General features: G+C 43.6%; 1 protein-coding gene across 2 annotated transcripts in view; it reads left to right on the top strand.

Moving 5' to 3' along the window:
* LOC120039491 (microtubule-associated protein tau-like) overlaps positions 1-21,582 on the top strand; it is a 111,572-nt gene that overhangs the window by 36,105 nt on the left and 53,885 nt on the right. For both annotated transcript variants that reach the window (XM_038984903.1, XM_038984902.1), the window contains exon 3: positions 14,231-14,314. The gene's annotated coding sequence lies outside the window, so the exon portion shown is untranslated. The remainder of the gene's footprint in view (positions 1-14,230; positions 14,315-21,582) is intronic.

Raw genomic sequence — 21,582 nt, 5'->3', positions numbered from 1 at the left:
TAACCCACTGTTTCCCACTATCACATACAGCAGCTAACAGTATTGGAGTTTTTGACGCACAGGAGGATGATGTAATGCTGCATGGGCCCGTGTGTGTGTGTGTGTGTGTGTGTGTGTGTGTGTGTGTGTGTGTGTGTGTGTGTGTGTGTGTGTGTGTGTGTGTGTGTGGTGTGTAGTGTGTAGTGTGTAGTGTGTAGTGTTAAGTGAATAACCAAAACGATAATTTTTTATTTGGGGGGGTTTGAGCTTAATGTGCACGTTGTGCAGTTACTCTACAGATACATCTGATCAAACCCGAACTGTGCGATGTAGTAGGGAGTTGTAGTTTCCAACAAGCCAAGATTCTACATAGTTTAACGCCGAAAACATGGTAATTAACTACAAAATCCATTGCATACCTACTTGTCCGGTCTGTGGGCTTGTTGGACATTGCAGCCGACAGTGCAGGCAACCACCAACCGACTGATCTACAAATCCCCTTGCGTCATAAATAACTATCCATTATTATTTGTAGATCAATCAGTCGGTCATCATTTACCCATGATGCATTACGGCTTTGATCTTCTCAACACGGCCTGTGTTTTACGCCTGCTACGTAAAAGAGACTGTGCGTTGGAGAAGGAGAGAGCAGTTTCTTCACGAGGCATCTCCTCCTGAAAATACATGGTCTGAGTGATTGATAGTTGGTATTCAGCAGTCATAAAAGTATGCCTTATTTACTTTGAAGAACCTCTAAAATAGTGATTTTTGTCAGACTGCATAGGCAGCAGTTCTGTAGAGATGAGATGAAATAATATAGTCATCAAATAAAACTAATGTAATATACACAACAACTGAATTATTTAATTGAAGTAAAGTGAATAAATGATGGTTAATAAGTGATGCACAGTAATAGTCAGTCACGACCATCATGGGACTTTAATTCATTGTTTATGTGCTGTGTTGTTACAGCATTCAACCCACATAATGCATAGTGCATTTAATGGTGAAACAATTATCAAAACCCAAGTCGAACCGACCTCAAAAAGCACTAATCGCTCAGAACTAGTCTGTGTGTGTCTGTGTGTGTGTCTGTGTATGTGTCTGTGTGTGTGTCTGTGTATGTGTCTGTGAGTGTGTCATTTTGTGACTGCATCTATTCGATACACACACCCACACAGACACACTCCCTCCTTCCCTTCACTCACCACACACCCTCCCCAGTGGTACATGCAGAGCCACCAGGGTAGGACATCTGTCACATCCACAGTCCCCTCTCTCTCTCTCTCTCTCTCTCTCTCTCTCTCTCTCTCTCTCTCTCTCTCTCTCTCTCTCTCTCTCTCTCTCTCTCTCTCTCTCTCTCTCTCTCTCTCTCTCTCTCTCTCTCTCTCTCTCTCTCTATCTATCTCTCTGGTATGCTCTGAGGCAACCTCTCTTTCCTGGGAACAAACAGACGCTGACACGCGAATGCAGTAGAGGGTCGGGGGGACGCAGAAGGGGACATCTGTGTCCCCCCGCACCCATTTTGGGACACAAATAAATCCCTGTGTCACTTTCCCTCCCTCCCTCCCTCTCTATCTCACCCAGGCTCTGCTAACAGGGCATTGCCCCTCTGTGTCCCTCTCCCTATGCCAGCAGGGTGTTCTCACCCAGGCGGGGGGCATGGTGCCAACCCCATGCCCTTGGAGGAAGGTCACAGCTTGGCAGCAGGGCGGGCTCTGTGTTGGTGGTTCATTACTAACTGTTGCCATGCCAGGGAGTGTTCGTGCTGTAAGAGCTGGGATAGAGGACGATTGTTATGTTCATGTACCAGTGCTTCTGTGTTTCAAAACATGGACTTATCCAACAGACAACATGAATGTCCCAGAAATGGCCTGTATGGATACCAAACTTTATTGTCCATTCATGGAAATATATTTTGTGATGCCAACGGTCCATTGAAATACAATCAATATGTGTTCTGTGCCATGACTTCCACCAACATAGTATGTGATCTAATGATACGGCGTGTTACACGGTCGATGAGTACGGGAAGACATCATGTGGAATACAAGGTGCTATACATTATTTCTGTACTGAATCTTTTGTTGCAGACAATATGTCTCACTGTAAATGTTGCTGTTGAAGTAGGAGATATTGAGGCTGTTATTGGACTGTCTGTACATCTCACACCTGGCCTCTCACACCTGGCCTCTCACACCTGGCCACTCACACCTGGCCTCTCACACCTGGCCTCTCACACCTGGCCACTCACACCTGGCCTCTCACACCTGGCCACTCACACCTGGCCACTCACACCTGGCCACTCACACCTGGCCTCTCACACCTGGCCACTCACACCTGGCCACTCACACCTGGCCACTTACACCTGGCCACTCACACCTGGCCTCTCACTGAAGTAGAGCTGCCACCAGGCCCTGTACAGTGTATGTACCTCCTAGTACAGTGTATGTACCTGCTAGGCTTGGTGTGTGTGATCACTTGTGTGTGAGTGTTGGTTGTTGTTGTTTGTTGTGTGTGTGCATGTGTGCACACGTCGTGTGTGTGTGTGTGTGTGCCTGCTTGCCTGTCTGTGTGTGTCCGTGTGTGGGCAGTGGGTCGCTTGCGTGCTTATACAGTGCCTTTACAAGTGGCCTGTGAGCTGCCTGTCAGAACGATTACGTTTCAATCTATCACCACTCAGATACGTCCCACCAGGCACTCTCCTGACGATAGAGGGAGGATTGGGAGAGAGGGAAGAAGGGGAGGAGAGGATAGAAGGCTGTTGATTTATAAGACAAGGAGTGGGCTAAGGAGAAGAGACAGGAGTGTGGGGGGCTGGGGGGAGGTGTGGGGGGAGATGTATGGGGAGTGTGGGGGGTAGTGGGGAGAGTGTAGGGGGGTGTGGGGAGTGGGGGGGGGGGGGGGGTGAGTGCGTGCGTGCGTGCGTACGTGCGCTCCCGTGTCTCGTGCGTTCCTACATTCTGTTCACGGTGTGCGTCTGCATGCTTGTGTGTGTGTTTATCTCTGCTTCGTGCCTCGTTATGATTAATGACTGAGCCCCAGTAGACTCATTACAAACAGTAGATCTGATCTCTAAGGGATCTACTGGTGTAGGTCTCCTGTAGATGAATGTAGCTACTGTAGAGATCTACTGGTGTATGTCTCCTGTAGATGAATGTAGCTACTGTAGAGATCTACTGGTGTAGGTCTCCTGTAGATGAATGTAGCTACTGTAGGGATCTACTGGTGTAGGTCTCCTGTAGATTAATATAGCTACTGTAGGGATCTACTGGTGTAGGTCTCCTGTAGATGAATGTAGCTACTGTAGGGATCTACTGGTGTAGGTCTCCTGTAGATTAATATAGCTACTGTAGAGATCTACTGGTGTAGGTCTCCTGTAGATGAATGTAGCTACTGTAGGGATCTACTGGTGTAGGTCTCCTGTAGATTAATATAGCTACTGTAGAGATCTACTGGTGTAGGTCTCCTGTAGATGAATGTAGCTACTGTAGGGATCTACTGGTATAGGTCTCCTGTAGATTAATATAGCTACTGTAGAGATCTACTGGTGTAGGTCTCCTGTAGATGAATGTAGCTACTGTAGAGATCTACTGGTGTAGGTCTCCTATAGATGTGTAGCTGTAACTACAGTATGTCCAGCTGTTGACTTGACCATCTTAAATGTGTTAGCTGTAGTGTTGACCATATTGGCCAATGGCCATGGTAGTAGAACATCAATCAGCTCATTCCCAATGGAGCTTCTTTGTAGTTTACAGTACTCTATTTGTGTAGTCCATAGTAGAGACAGACTGACAGCTCCATAGTAGAAACAGACTGACGGCTCCATGTTATGTAGACAGACAGACAGACAGCTCCATAGTAGATGAATGTAGCTACTGTAGGGATCTACTGGTATAGGTCTCCTGTAGATTAATATAGCTACTGTAGGGATCTACTGGTATAGGTCTCCTGTAGATTAATATAGCTACTGTAGAGATCTACTGGTATATGTCTCCTGTAGATTAATATAGCTACTGTAGGGATCTACTGGTGTAGGTCTCCTGTAGATTAATATAGCTACTGTAGGGATCTACTGGTATAGGTCTCCTGTAGATTAATATAGCTACTGTAGGGATCTACTGGTATAGGTCTCCTGTAGATTAATATAGCTACTGTAGGGATCTACTGGTGTAGGTCTCCTGTAGGGATCTACTGGTATAGGTCTCCTGTAGGGATCTACTGGTATAGGTCTCCTGTAGATTAATATAGCTACTGTAGGGATCTACTGGTATAGGTCTCCTGTAGATTAATATAGCTACTGTAGGGATCTACTGGTATAGGTCTCCTGTAGATTAATATAGCTACTGTAGGGATCTACTGGTGTAGGTCTCCTGTAGATTAATATAGCTACTGTAGGGATCTACTGGTGTAGGTCTCCTGTAGATTAATATAGCTACTGTAGGGATCTACTGGTATAGGTCTCCTGTAGATTAATATAGCTACTGTAGGGATCTACTGGTGTAGGTCTCCTGTAGATTAATATAGCTACTGTAGGGATCTACTGGTATAGGTCTCCTGTAGATGAATGTAGCTACTGTAGGGATCTACTGGTGTAGGTCTCCTGTAGATTAATATAGCTACTGTAGGGATCTACTGGTATAGGTCTCCTGTAGATTAATATAGCTACTGTAGGGATCTACTGGTATAGGTCTCCTGTAGATTAATATAGCTACTGTAGGGATCTACTGGTATAGGTCTCCTGTAGGGATCTACTGATGTAGGTCTCCTGTAGATTAATATAGCTACTGTAGGGATCTACTGGTATAGGTCTCCTGTAGGGATCTACTGATGTAGGTCTCCTGTAGATTAATATAGCTACTGTAGAGATCTACTGGTATAGGTCTCCTGTAGATTAATATAGCTACTGTAGAGATCTACTGGTGTAGGTCTCCTGTAGATTAATATAGCTACTGTAGAGATCTACTGGTATAGGCCTCCTGTAGGGATCTACTGGTATAGGTCTCCTGTAGATTAATATAGCTACTGTAGAGATCTACTGGTATAGGCCTCCTGTAGGGATCTACTGGTATAGGTCTCCTGTAGATTAATATAGCTACTGTAGAGATCTACTGGTATAGGCCTCCTGTAGGGATCTACTGGTATAGGTCTCCTGTAGATTAATATAGCTACTGTAGGGATCTACTGGTATAGGTCTCCTGTAGATTAATATAGCTACTGTAGGGATCTACTGGTATAGGTCTCCTGTAGATGAATGTAGCTACTGTAGAGATCTACTGGTGTAGGTCTCCTGTAGATGAATGTAGCTACTGTAGAGATCTACTGGTGTAGGTCTCCTGTAGGGATCTACTGGTATAGGTCTCCTGTAGATTAATATAGCTACTGTAGAGATCTACTGGTGTAGGTCTCCTGTAGGGATCTACTGGTATAGGTCTCCTGTAGGGATCTACTGGTATAGGTCTCCTGTAGATTAATATAGCTACTGTAGGGATCTACTGGTGTAGGTCTCCTGTAGATTAATATAGCTACTGTAGGGATCTACTGGTGTAGGTCTCCTGTAGATGAATGTAGCTACTGTAGGGATCTACTGGTGTAGGTCTCCTGTAGATGAATGTAGCTACTGTAGAGATCTACTGGTGTAGGTCTCCTATAGATGAATATAGCTACTGTAGGGATCTACTGGTATAGGTCTCCTGTAGATTAATATAGCTACTGTAGGGATCTACTGGTGTAGGTCTCCTGTAGATGAATGTAGCTACTGTAGGGATCTACTGGTATAGGTCTCCTGTAGATTAATATAGCTACTGTAGGGATCTACTGGTGTAGGTCTCCTGTAGATTAATATAGCTACTGTAGAGATCTACTGGTATAGGTCTCCTGTAGATGAATGTAGCTACTGTAGAGATCTACTGGTGTAGGTCTCCTGTAGATTAATATAGCTACTGTAGAGATCTACTGGTGTAGGTCTCCTGTAGATTAATATAGCTACTGTAGAGATCTACTGGTGTAGGTCTCCTGTAGATGAATGTAGCTACTGTAGAGATCTACTGGTGTAGGTCTCCTATAGATGTGTAGCTGTAACTACAGTATGTCCAGCTGTTGACTTGACCATCTTAAATGTGTTAGCTGTAGTGTTGACCATATTGGCCAATGGCCATGGTAGTAGAACATCAATCAGCTCATTCCCAATGGAGCTTCTTTGTAGTTTACAGTACTCTATTTGTGTAGTCCATAGTAGAGACAGACTGACAGCTCCATAGTAGAAACAGACTGACGGCTCCATGTTATGTAGACAGACAGACAGACAGCTCCATAGTAGATGAATGTAGCTACTGTAGGGATCTACTGGTATAGGTCTCCTGTAGATTAATATAGCTACTGTAGGGATCTACTGGTATAGGTCTCCTGTAGATTAATATAGCTACTGTAGAGATCTACTGGTATATGTCTCCTGTAGATTAATATAGCTACTGTAGGGATCTACTGATGTAGGTCTCCTGTAGATTAATATAGCTACTGTAGAGATCTACTGGTATAGGTCTCCTGTAGATTAATATAGCTACTGTAGAGATCTACTGGTATAGGCCTCCTGTAGGGATCTACTGGTATAGGTCTCCTGTAGATTAATATAGCTACTGTAGAGATCTACTGGTATAGGCCTCCTGTAGGGATCTACTGGTATAGGTCTCCTGTAGATTAATATAGCTACTGTAGGGATCTACTGGTATAGGTCTCCTGTAGATTAATATAGCTACTGTAGGGATCTACTGGTATAGGTCTCCTGTAGATTAATATAGCTACTGTAGGGATCTACTGGTATAGGTCTCCTGTAGATTAATATAGCTACTGTAGGGATCTACTGGTATAGGTCTCCTGTAGATGAATGTAGCTACTGTAGAGATCTACTGGTGTAGGTCTCCTGTAGGGATATACTGGTATAGGTCTCCTGTAGATTAATATAGCTACTGTAGAGATCTACTGGTGTAGGTCTCCTGTAGGGATCTACTGGTATAGGTCTCCTGTAGATGAATGTAGCTACTGTAGAGATCTACTGGTGTAGGTCTCCTGTAGGGATCTACTGGTATAGGTCTCCTGTAGGGATCTACTGGTATAGGTCTCCTGTAGATGAATGTAGCTACTGTAGGGATCTACTGGTATAGGTCTCCTGTAGGGATCTACTGGTATAGGTCTCCTGTAGATGAATGTAGCTACTGTAGAGATCTACTGGTGTAGGTCTCCTGTAGATTAATATAGCTACTGTAGAGATCTACTGGTGTAGGTCTCCTGTAGATGAATGTAGCTACTGTAGGGATCTACTGGTGTAGGTCTCCTGTAGATGAATGTAGCTACTGTAGGGATCTACTGGTGTAGGTCTCCTGTAGATGAATGTAGCTACTGTAGGGATCTACTGGTGTAGGTCTCCTGTAGATGAATGTAGCTACTGTAGAGATCTACTGGTGTAGGTCTCCTATAGATGTGTAGCTGTAACTACAGTATGTCCAGCTGTTGACTTGACCATCTTAAATGTGTTAGCTGTAGTGTTGACCATATTGGCCAATGGCCATGGTAGTAGAACATCAATCAGCTCATTCCCAATGGAGCTTCTTTGTAGTTTACAGTACTCTATTTGTGTAGTCCATCGTAGAGACAGACCGACAGCTCCATAGTAGAAACAGACTGACAGACAGCTCCATCGTAGAGACAGACTGACGGCTCCATGTTATGTAGACAGACAGACAGACAGCTCCATAGTAGAAACAGACTGACGGCTCCATGTTATGTAGACAGACAGACAGACAGCTCCATAGTAGAGACAGACAGACGGACAGCTCCATAGTAAAGACAGACAGACAGCTCCATAGTAGAGACAGACAGACGGACAGCTCCATAGTAGAAATAGACAGACAGACAGCTCCATAGTAGAGACAGACAGACGGACAGCTCCATAGTAAAGACAGACAGACAGCTCCGTAGTATGTAGACAGACAGACGGACAGCTCCATAGTAGAGACAGACAGACAGCTCCGTAATATGTAGACAGACAGACAGCTCCATATTATGTAGACAGACAGACAGACAGACAGCTCCATATTATGTAGACAGACAGATGACAGCTTCATATTATGTAGACAGACAGATGACAGCTCTATATTATGTAGACAGACAGATGACAGCTTCATATTATGTAGACAGACAGACGGACTGCTCCAACAGAGTTGTCCATGTTCTTGTCCATGTTCTGTTATAATCTCCACCCGGCACATCCAGAAGAGGCCTGGTTCCTCTCAAGGTTTCTTCCTAGGTTCCTGCCTGGGTTTTAGGCTGGGTTTCTGTACAGCACTTTGTGACAGCGGCTGATGTAAAAAGGGCTTTATAAATACATTTGATTGAATTTGATTGAGTTCAAAGGCAACAGTGGATCAATGCAGTTCAATTCTTATGGACAGACATGGACACATCATTATCACCCCCTAATGGACAGACATGGACACATCATTATCACCCCCTAATGGACAGACATGGACACATCATTATCACCCCCTAACGGACAGACACGGACACATCATTATCACCCCCTAATGGACAGACATGGACACATCATTATCACCCCCTAATGGACAGACATGGACACATCATTATCACCCTCTAATGGACAGACATGGACACATCATTATCACCCCCTAATGGACAGACATGGACACATCATTATCACCCCCTAATGGACAGACGTGGACACATCATTATCACCCCCTAATGGACAGACATGGACACATCATTATCACCCCCTAATGGACAGACATGGACACATCATTATCACCCCTAATGGACAGACATGGACACATCATTATCACCCCCTAATGGACAGACATGGACACATCATTATCACCCCCTAATGGACAGACATGGACACATCATTATCACCCCCTAATGGACAGACATGGACACATCATTATCACCCCCTAATGGACAGACATGGACACATCATTATCACCCCCTAATGGACAGACATGGACACATCATTATCACCCCCTAATGGACAGACATGGACACATCATTATCACCCCCTAATGGACAGACATGGACACATCATTATCTCCCCCTAATGGACAGACATGGACACAACATTATCACCCCCTAATGGACAGACATGGACACATCATTATCACCCCCTAATGGACAGACATGGACACATCATTATCTCCCCCTAATGGACAGACATGGACACAACATTATCACCCCCTAATGGACAGACATGGACACATCATTATCACCCCCTAATGGTCAGACATGGACACAACATTATCACCCCCTAATGGACAGACATGGACACAACATTATCACCCCCTAATGGACAGACATGGACACATCATTATCACCCCTAATGGACAGACATGGACACATCATTATCACCCCCTAATGGACAGACATGGACACATCATTATCACCCCCTAATGGACAGACATGGACACATCATTATCACCCCCTAATGGACAGACATGGACACATCATTATCACCCCCTAATGGACAGACATGGCCACATCATTATCACCCCCTAATGGACAGACATGGACGCATCATTATCACCCCCTAATGGACAGACATGGACACATCATTATCAGCCCCTAATGGACAGACATGGACACATCATTATCAGCCCCTAATGGACAGACATGGACACATCATTATCACCCCCTAATGGACAGACATGGACACATCATTATCACCCCCTAATGGTCAGACATGGACACATCATTATCACCCCCTAATGGACAGACATGGACACATCATTATCTCCCCCTAATGGACAGACATGGACACAACATTATCACCCCCTAATGGACAGACATGGACACATCATTATCACCCCCTAATGGACAGACATGGACACATCATTATCTCCCCCTAATGGACAGACATGGACACAACATTATCACCCCCTAATGGACAGACATGGACACATCATTATCACCCCCTAATGGTCAGACATGGACACAACATTATCACCCCCTAATGGACAGACATGGACACATCATTATCACCCCCTAATGGACAGACATGGACACAACATTATCACCCCCTAATGGACAGACATGGACACATCATTATCACCCCTCTGCAGTGGTTTTTCAACCACATCACTCTCCTCTCCTCATCCAATCCCCAGTTGATTTCACTCTGACTGGTGGTTTGATTAATTAAACATACACCAGGGTGTGTGTGTGTGTGTGCGTGTGTGTGCGTGCGTGTGCATTCTTGTGTGTGTGTGTGCCTGCGGGATGCTGGAGTCTGTCCGTGGGGACAAGGGGGCTGGCTGAATTATAGATGAGGGATGTGGGCGAAGCGAAGGTTAAGTTAAGGACAGAATGTCTCTCTGAGTAGATCTCCTACATGAGTTACTGTACCTGCAGGTCTGGGGCAACACAAACCTAGTCAGGACACTTCAGACAGAATGTCTCTCTGAGTAGATCTCCTAAATGAGTTACTGTACCTCCAGGTCTGGGGCAACACAAACCTAGTCTGGACACTTCAGACAGAATGTCTCTCTGAGTAGATCTCCTACATGAGTTACTGTACCTCCAGGTCTGGGGCAACACACACCTAGTCTGGACACTTCAGACAGAATGTCTCTCTGAGTAGATCTCCTAAATGAGTTACTGTACCTCCAGGTCTGGGGCAACACACACCTAGTCTGGACACTTCAGACAGAATGTCTCTCTGAGTAGATCTCCTAAATGAGTTACTGTACCTCCAGGTCTGGGGCAACACACACCTAGTCTGGACACTTCAGACAGAATGTCTCTCTGAGTAGATCTCCTAAATGAGTTACTGTACCTCCAGGTCTGGGGCAACACAAACCTAGTCTGGACACTTCAGACAGAATGTCTCTCTGAGTAGATCTCCTACATGAGTTACTGTACCTCCAGGTCTGGGGCAACACACACCTAGTCTGGACACTTCAGACAGAATGTCTCTCTGAGTAGATCTCCTAAATGAGTTACTGTACCTCCAGGTCTGGGGCAACACACACCTAGTCTGGACACTTCAGACAGAATGTCTCTCTGAGTAGATCTCCTAAATGAGTTACTGTACCTCCAGGTCTGAGGCAACACACACCTAGTCTGGACACTTCAGACAGAATGTCTCTCTGAGTAGATCTCCTAAATGAGTTACTGTACCTCGAGGTCTGGGGCAACACAAACCTAGTCTGGACACTTCAGATAGAATGTCTCTGTGAGTAGATCTCCTAAATGAGTTACTGTACCTCCAGGTCTGGGGCAACACACACCTAGTCTGGACACTTCAGACAGATCTCACTCAATCAATCTTCTGCAAAGGCTAGACATCCTAAACTAATATGTTTATTGCTGTAAAACCGTTGGTAGAACATAGCACATGCATCACCAGGGTTGTGGGTTCGATTCCCATGGGGGACCAGTATGAAAATGTCTGCACTCACTACCTACAGTACTGTGTCTCTGGATAAGAGCGTCTGTGTCACACCCTGATCTTAGAGATCCTTGTAATTCTCTATTTGGTTAGGTCAGGGTGTGACTAGGGTGGGCAATCTATGTTTTCTATTTCTTTGTTGGCCTGGTATGGTTCCCAATCAGAGGCAGCTGTCTATCGTTGTCTCTGATTGGGGATCATATTTAGGCAGCCTTTCCCAACCTGTTGTTTGTGGGATCTTGTTTTTGTGTAGTGCCTGTGAGCACTGCATTTTGCTTCACGTTTCGTTACTCTTTATTGTTTTTGTGAGTTTCATTTAAATGAACATGTGGCACTCTACGCACGCTGCGCCTTGGTCCATTTCAACAAACGATCGTGACAGTCTGATAAATGGCAAAATGTAAACACTTAAACTAATATGTTTATTGCTGTGTTTTCTCATTCATATAAATGATCAAGCATATCGGTTAGTGCAAATCACTACTCAATGACAACAGATGGAGAGGAAGATGGTGAGGCTGGACTAGTTGATACCAGTCTAGAGCAAAATATGTGCAGCGAGGGAGCATGTCCCTACAACCATCTGTCTGCTTGTGTTTTCTAATCTTAGAGATCTAACACTTAGCAACAGACCAAGACAAGGCTCACTGACAACTACTGATGTACCTGACTGACTCTCTCTGTGCCAAAACAATGGCTGCTGTTGCTGTGAGCCTGGAACCTTTCACGCCATCACTGAACCATGCTGGCTGTGGTGCATTCGGTGAAGGGGACTTTGTCTGTCTGCTCCTGTGATCTCTGATTGTCATGGCTGCTCTGAGCAGATGTCCCCAAATCTATCTATCTATCTATCTATCTATCTATCTATCTATCTATCTATCTATCTATCTATCTATCTATCTATCTATCTATCTATCTATCTATCTATCTATCTATCTATCTATCTATCTATCTATCTATCTCTCTCTCTCTCTATCTCTCTCTCTCTCTCCCCCTTTCCATTCCCCTTCCCTCACAATCCCTCTCTCCCTCAAGCTCTCCCTCAAGCTCTCCCTCCCTCCCATCACAGTTCTTTCTGCCTTCCCTGCATTCCCCCGCCTCCCTGCCTGCCTGCCTCCCTCCCTCCCTCTCTTTTAGCCAAGCTCCACTACTGCTACTGCTTTCTGTGTGACCTCATCTTACCTTCCCTCTCCTCTCTTCTCCCTCTCCTCAACACCCTTTCTCTCTCTCTCTCTCTCTCTCTCCCTCTCCTTCCCTCTCTCCCTCTCACTCTCTCCTTCCCTCTCTCCTCCCTCATCCCCCCCTCGGTCCTCCCTCCCCCCCTCTCTATCTCCTTCCCCAACGCGCTCCTCCCTCATCCCCCCCTCTCTCCTCCCTCACCCCCTCTCTCTATCTCCTTCCCCAACGCTCTCATCCCTCATCCCCCTCTCTCTCCTCCCTCACCCCCTCTTTCTATCTCCTTCCCCAACGCTCTCTTCCCTCAGCCCCATCTCTCTCTCTCCTTCCCCCTCTCTCTCTCTCTATCTCCCCAACTCTCTCCTTCCCCAACTTTCTCCTCCCTCATCCCCCTCTTTCCTCTCTCCTCCTTCACCTCTCTCTCTCCTTCCCCAATCTCTCTTTTGTTCCCTCTCTCCCTCTCTCTCTCTGTTTCTCCCTATCTCCTCTCTCCTTCCCCCTCGCTCTCCTTCCCCCTCTCTCACTCTCCTCCCCCCATCCCTCTCTCCTTCCCCATCTCTCTTTACCCCCCTCTCTCCCTCCTCTCTCCCTCCCCCTCTCTCTCTCCAAACTCCTTCCCAAACTCTCTCCTCCCCTCCTCTCTCCTGATCCCCTGTGTGAATACGGACAATCTTTAGAAAGCTAGAAACTCACTTTTACATGTTGCTGGGGATTTCTGGCAAAAAACAAGGCTACATCCCCAGGCCTGGTTGGGTTGGTTGTGTCACCCTTCTCCCCTTCCCCTCGTCCCCTTCTCCCCTCTTCCTGTCTTCCCCCTCTCCCCTCTCCCCTGTAGCTGTGATGGTCAGTGTGAATGGCCATGTTGCACGTGGTCCTGCCAGGGGCCCCTGATTGTGCTGGGGTGATGAATGTAGAACCAGCTCCCCGAAGAGGCTCCCAGCCTAAGAACCAGACTGTCTGTCTGTCGCTGGGGCCAAACAAACCCATTGTTCTTATCTGTGCTGGATGTGCTCACATGGGCCCCCTCGTCACTGGTGGATAATGTGAGGACTTGTAGTAATTGTGGTGCCCCTCTGTCCCATTGTACAACCCATAGAAGTCTGCTATAGAGACTGGGATGCTTAATACAGTCTGGGCTTATTACTCCTAGACAGAGTAGATAGGATCACTCACAAACACTCTTAGTCAAACTAGGAGGTTTCTACATGAAAGCCTCCAGCCTTAGCCCACTGCTCCACACTGCAGTTTAAGTAGCGTGCTTCAGGGAAAACACTGATCAGCTTAACTCCTCCACCTGTAGTCCTCTAAGTCTGCCAGGAACATTAATCCAACCATTGTGTTTGAGTAGACTACCCTCTTATTCAGTACATACTGTCAGTCTGGTACAGTATCTAGCCACTTAACCACGGACATGATTTAGAGTAGGGGGAATGGTGATCTGGCAACAGGTGTGTGTGTGTGTGTGTGTGTGTGTGTGTGTGTGTGTGTGTGTGTGTGTGTGTGTGTGTGTGTGTGTGTGTGTGTGTGTGTGTGTGTGTGTGTGTGTGTGTGTGTGTGTGTGTGTGTGTGTGTGTGTGTTATGACTGTTCTCTGTTCTAGCATTCTTAATTCTCTCTCTCCCTATAGGTGTAACCAGGAGGTTTTCCTCATCAGTCCTCTGATTCCTACCATCGTGTTCAGAAGTGGTTAAGTCCATCAGCAACTCATCAGGTAAGACCAGAGAGAACAAACACTTGAAAAGAGAGCTTTAGCTGAAATGATGGTACAGATGTAGGATCTTAATTTGAGCCAGTTTACTACAACAGGGAAATAATCCTGCAGCAACAGGAAATGTAAATTATTTGGTGGATTATAAATAATGGATGTTTTTTTTGTAGGGGTTGATACATTTTTCGTTAGGGCAAATCAAGTCTGACATTTTAATGTGGAAATCACAAACTTTAAAAGCCTTTTTAAACCTCGAATATACTACAACGTTGCATTTCCTGTTGTGCAGAAAAATTCTAAGCAACAAAAGAGTGATCAAATTAAGATCCTACATCTGTATGTTTATTTGACTAAACACAGAGAACACTGATTGCATATGTAGCCGTAGATAATGTCTGTCCATACTATAGCCCCATAGTTCACTCCAGTTACCCTGTAAATCTGTTGATGTGCCCTTGAGCAAGGCTCTTAACCAGGGGTACTGTACTACTATGGCTGACCCTGCAAAACAACATATTTCACTGTTCCTATCTGGTGTATGTGACAATAAAACATCTATTTCTTTTGTATATTCATGTTGTTTATATCTCTGCTTATTGTCTCATGAGTACCTCTTCAGAGTAAAACATTTATTGAGAGGTCTAGTCAGAAAACACATTCAATTATTAAACAACAATTATTTCCAATATGGTTCTGGAACACATAATTATGACTCATCATTACTGGAATCAGAGTTCATTCTATAGAGCAGGAGGAGTGTTCCAACCTTCCCAGAATGCTCTTCCATGAGTCATAAGACCTCAGTAGTAATGGTTAAGTGGCTCTGCTCAGGCCTACCAGTACTGTAGTTACCAGGGTTTAGAAAGGGACAGAGGGTAATCGTGTGTATAATACCATTTACAATGAGGGTAAAGGGGTATTGTGGGTAATTGAGTCCTTGATAACATGGATGTGTTAGAGGATGTAGGATATATTCCTTATACTAGCAGATCCAGTCATAGTCTGTCCTGTTGCTTCTCAATCTCCATTCCATTCGACTTGTTGAGGATCCATGAAGGTTTATCTGACACGTTGTAGACATTTACTGGCACTTATTCAATGTTGCAATGTTAGCAGCAGTGTGTTTCTCATGGCCAGAAGGTTATTGACAGCAATTGTGTGATTTGCCTGTGAGGTGTGGACAGTATAAACCTGTTCTCTCACCAGTAATCCCCCAGCCAACAGAAAACATGTTCAAATCCCAGTGTAGGTTATTAGCCTGACAGCCCAACAGCACTATAACTGATCTGCTCCTGTCCTGACCAATCAGAACTTAGAAACAAATCAACCTGACCAATCAAAGTTTAGTAACAGTCCAACTTGACCAATCAGAGTTAAGTAACAGTCCAACCAGAGAGGCCATGACTGTCTTTATTCCCTTCAACACTGACCAGCAACAGGGTATTATTGAGTTGTTGATGTCACTTAGCCTGACGTCCATTAGTGGGACTGTAATGGCCTCTGGTCATGTCATGTATGTCTGACTGACCCATGGAGTAGACACCACCTGGTCATACCTGGCCATTTACACACACGCACACACACACACACAGACCCTCAGTTGAGGGGGCAATAACTGTAAGTAACTGTCCTGCAGGCCTAATGACTGTAATGGCTAGTGACTCAGGCTGTCACTTTCTTGCTGTTGTTATGCAAGGTCCTACAGTAGACTGCTGCACTAATGTCTTTGTTTGGTTGAAAGGCATGTCTGACCTGGCTGACTGACCTGACTGGCTGGCTGACTGGCTGACTGGCTCACTGGCCTGGCTGTCTGACCTGACTGGCTGTTTGACTGACTGGCTGCAGCTGGAGACAGAGCTCTGCAATGCAGCAACAGCAGGGAACATTAGAAATTCTCTACATTCACCTTGTGCTGACGTCAAACCTGGGCCGTGTTCAATAGGGACAAAATGTATTGAAACAATGAGGTGGAGCTCTAGAACCTGAACTTATCCAATCAGAACACATAACGCTTTGCTACGATGTGCCTTTCTGAATATGACCCTGGTTTAAAGAGTATCGCAATACCCTGGTTAATACCCTGGTGTAATACCCTGGTTAATACTCTGCTGTAATACCCTGGTGTAATACCCTGGGTAATACCCTGGTTAATACCCTGGTGTAATACCCTGGTGTAATATCCTGCTGTAATACCCTGGTTTAATACCCTGCTGTAATACCCGGGTTAATACCCGGGTTAATACCCTGCTGTAATACCCTGCTGTAATACCCTGCTGTAATACCCTGGTTAATACCCTGCTGTAATACCCGGGTTAATACCCTGCTGTAATACCCTGCTGTAATACCCTGCTGTAATACCCGGGTTAATACCCTGCTGTAATACCCTGGCGTAATACCCTGCTGTAATACCCTGCTGTAATACCCTGATGTAATACCCTGGTGTAATACCCTGCTGTAATACCCTGCTGTAATACCCTGGTTAATACCCTGCTGTAATCCCCTGGGTAATACCCTGCTGTAATACCCTGGCTTAATACCCTGCTGTAATACCCGGGTTAATACCCGGGTTAATACCCTGCTGTAATACCCTGGTGTAATACCCTGCTGTAATACCCTGCTGTAATACCCTGCTGTAATACCCTGGTGTAATACCCTGCTGTAATACCCTGGTTAATACCCTGCTGTAATACCCGGGTTAATACCCTGGTTAATACCCTGCTGTAATACCATGGGTAATACCCTGCTGTAATACCCTGCTGTAATACCCTGCTGTAATACCCTGGTTAATACCCTGCTGTAATACCCTGGTGTAATACCCTGCTGTAATACCCTGGTGTAATACCCTGCTGTAATACCCTGGTTAATACCCTGCTGTAATACCCTGGTTAATACCCTGCTGTAATACCCTGGTTAGTACCCTGCTGTAATACCCTGGTTAATACCCTGCTGTAATACCCTGGTTAATACCCTGCTGTAATACCCTGCTGCAATACCCTGCTGCAATACTGCTGCAATACCCTGCTGCAATACCCTGCTGCAATACCCTGCTGCAATACCCTGCTGCAATACCCTGCTGCAATACCCTGCTGCAATACCCTGGTTAATACCCTGCTGTAATACCCTGCTGTAATACCCTGCTGTAATACCCTGGTTAATACCCTGCTGTAATCCCCTGGGTAATACCCTGCTGCAATACCCTGCTGCAATACCCTGCTGCAATACCCTGGTGCAATACCCTGGTGTAATTGCCTGAGGGATAATAGATGGTTGTTAGCTATAGTGAAGACACTTAAGTTCAATCTTTTCAACAAGGCATGAACAGTATAATTACAGTGTGTGTGTGTGTGAGAGAGGGAGCAAGAGAGACACAGAGAGACACAGAGAGAGACTGACTGACAGGATGGTATTATGGATACAGATGTGGACCAAATTGTGTCGTTCTCAGCTGTAAACGGGGGTTTAGTTTTTTCCTGGTCTTTCTTGGAAAAGAGGTTCAGAGCCTTCAGCTCCATCAGAGGACATGTGTGGTAGACCTGTCCTCTCACATTCTACATCTACAGCCAATCTCATTCACTGCTGCTGTTTCATATTCACCACGGATTGTTACAGCTTTTTCCCAATAGTTGTCCATGAATCTTTGATTAAAGGCACAATATGTCATTTAAACAGTCTGACCTTTGCTTGGTAAGCTGGGGGATGGAACTGGGGAAATGTGAGCACTCTCAAATTAATCGATGGAGTTAGGGATTGTGCCTGGTGAACCAAGTTAGACATGATTCGGGGAGGGGGGGTTATCAAACAAGTTCTTATAACACCCCATTAATGGAGTTTAATGGACTTTTCACCCTGTTTGGATTCCCCCACTTCCAGCTAACAGTTCAACCCTGAGTCATCTCTTCCGGTCAGTGTTTTCTGTGAGGAGATTTAATGAGAGGGCCCACTGAGTCAGTGTAGGGGTGTAGAGAAAACAGCCCAGGAATCAACTGAAGCCACCATGGGCTCTTTGAGGCCGTCACACCTCCTCCTCCCAGGAACATGAAGACATCATCCAATGTGTGTGTGTGGGTTGGTTATTCTGTCCTTGTGGGGACCTAAAATCCTCAAAAGTCCCCACAAGGATAGTATAACAAGGAAAACTCTCCCTCGTGGGGACATTTCCCACGTCACCATGAGGACAAAGGCTATTTTAGGCTTAAAGTTTAGAATTAGGGTTAGGAGTTAGGTTTAGGTTAGTTTTAGGTTAGGGTTATGGGTTAAGGTTAGGGTTAATGTTATGGTAAGGGTTACTAACCTAATTGACAGAGCGACAAGAAGGAAGCCTGTGCAGAATACAAATATTACAAAGCATATATCCTGTTTGCAACAAGGCACTAAAGTAATACTGCAAAAAAATTGGCAAAGAAATTAACTTTTTGTCCTGAATACAAATTGTTATGTTTGGGCCAAATCCAATACAACAAATTATTGAGTACCATTCTCCTTATTTTCAATCCTAGTGATGGCAGCATCATGTTATGGGTATGCTTGTAATCAATAAGGACTGGAGAGTTTTTCAGGATAAAAAGAAAGAGAATGGAGCTAAGCACAGGCAAAATCCTAGAGGAAAACCTGGTTCAGTCTGCTTTCCACCAGACACTGTGTAAGGGGTGTGTAACTGGTGGCAGTGAAGTCAGACGCAGGAGAGCAGAACTAGGTAATAGCCGGAGCAGTTTAATTTCAAAACCAACGGCATAAAGAAATATTCAACATGGGTACAAAACCCGACGCGCACCAGTAACCATGTGCACAAGCACTTACAACAAACAATTCCACACAAAGACATGGGGGGAACAGAGGGTTAAATACACAACACTTAATGAGGGAAATGAGAACCAGGTGTGTAGGAAAACAAGACAAAACAAATGGAAAATGAAAAGTGGATCGACGATGGCTAGAAGACCGGTGACGCCGAACGCCGCCCGAACAAGGAGAGGAACCGACTTCGGTGGAAGTCGTGACACACTGGGAGATGAATTCACCTTTCAGCAGGACAATAACCTAGAACACAAGGCCAAATCTACACTGGAGTTACAGTTTTTACCTAAATCTACTTGAAAATCAATTTCATGACCTGAAAATGGTTTTCTAGCAATGATCAACAACCAATTTGACAGAGCTTGAAGAAATTTGAAAATAAGCTGTAATCACTGCCAAAGGGTGTGTGAATACTTATGTAAATTAGATTTTTCTGTATTTCATTTTCAATACATGTGCAAAAATGTCTTAAACATTTTCACGTTGTCATAATGGGGTATGTGTGTATTGCAAGATACATTTTTTTGTTTAATTCATTTTGATTTCAGACTGTAACACAACAAAATGTGGTTAATACATGTTGAATTCAGACTGTAACAACAAAATGTGTTTAATACATGTTGAATTCAGACTGTAACACAACAACATGTGTTTAATACATGTTGAATTCAGACTGTAACACAACAACATGTGTTTAATACATGTTGAATTCAGACTGTAACAACAAAATGTGTTTAATACATGTTGAATTCAGACTGTAACAACAAAATGTGTTTAATACATGTTGAATTCAGACTGTAACACAACAACATGTGTTTAATACATGTTGAATTCAGACTGTAACAACAAAATGTGTTTAATACATGTTGAATTCAGACTGTAACACAACAAAATGTGTTTAATACATGTTGAATTCAGACTGTAACAACAAAATGTGTTTAATACATGTTGAATTCAGACTGTAACACAACAACATGTGTTTAATACATGTTGAATTCAGACTGTAACAACAAAATGTGTTTAATACATGTTGAATTCAGACTGTAACACAACAACATGTGTTTAATACATGTTGAATTCAGACTGTAACACAACAAAATGTGTTTAATACATGTTGAATTCAGACTGTAACAACAAAATGTGTTTAATACATGTTGAATTCAGACTGTAACACAACAACATGTGTTTAATACATGTTGAATTCAGACTGTAATACAACAAAATGTGTTTAATACATGTTGAATTCAGACTGTAACAACAAAATGTGTTTAATACATGTTGAATTCAGACTGTAACACAACAACATGTGTTTAATACATGTTGAATTCAGACTGTAACACAACAAAATGTGTTTAATACATGTTGAATTCAGACTGTAACACAACAACATGTGTTTAATACATGTTGAATTCAGACTGTAATACAACAAAATGTGTTTAATACATGTTGAATTCAGACTGTAATACAACAAAATGTGTTTAATACATGTTGAATTCAGACTGTAACACAACAAAATGTGTTTAATACATGTTGAATTCAGACTGTAACACAACAACATGTGTTTAATACATGTTGAATTCAGACTGTAACACAACAAAATGTGTTTAATACATGTTGAATTCAGACTGTAACACAACAACATGTGTTTAATACATGTTGAATTCAGACTGTAACACAACAACATGTGTTTAATACATGTTGAATTCAGACTGTAACACAACAAAATGTGTTTAATACATGTTGAATTCAGACTGTAACACAACATGTGTTTAATACATGTTGAATTCAGACTGTAACAACAAAATGTGTTTAATACATGTTGAATTCAGACTGTAACAACAACATGTGTTTAATACATGTTGAATTCAGACTGTAACAACAAAATGTGTTTAATACATGTTGAATTCAGACTGTAATACAACAAAATGTGTTTAATACATGTTGAATTCAGACTGTAACACAACAACATGTGTTTAATACATGTTGAATTCAGACTGTAACAACAAAATGTGTTTAATTCATGTTGAATTCAGACTGTAACAACAAAATGTGTTTAATACATGTTGAATTCAGACTGTAATACAACAAAATGTGTTTAATACATGTTGAATTCAGACTGTAACACAACAACATGTGTTTAATACATGTTGAATTCAGACTGTAACACAACAACATGTGTTTAATACATGTTGAATTCAGACTGTAACACAACAAAATGTGTTTAATACATGTTGAATTCAGACTGTAACACAACATGTGTTTAATACATGTTGAATTCAGACTGTAACAACAAAATGTGTTTAATACATGTTGAATTCAGACTGTAACAACAACATGTGTTTAATACATGTTGAATTCAGACTGTAACAACAAAATGTGTTTAATACATGTTGAATTCAGACTGTAATACAACAAAATGTGTTTAATACATGTTGAATTCAGACTGTAACACAACAACATGTGTTTAATACATGTTG

The sequence above is a fragment of the Salvelinus namaycush genome, unplaced genomic scaffold (assembly GCF_016432855.1).
Source record: "Salvelinus namaycush isolate Seneca unplaced genomic scaffold, SaNama_1.0 Scaffold275, whole genome shotgun sequence".
NCBI classification, from domain to species: domain Eukaryota; kingdom Metazoa; phylum Chordata; class Actinopteri; order Salmoniformes; family Salmonidae; genus Salvelinus; species Salvelinus namaycush.
The sequence above is the reverse complement of the archived record's forward strand: the minus strand, read 5'-3'. Positions and strand labels throughout refer to the sequence as shown.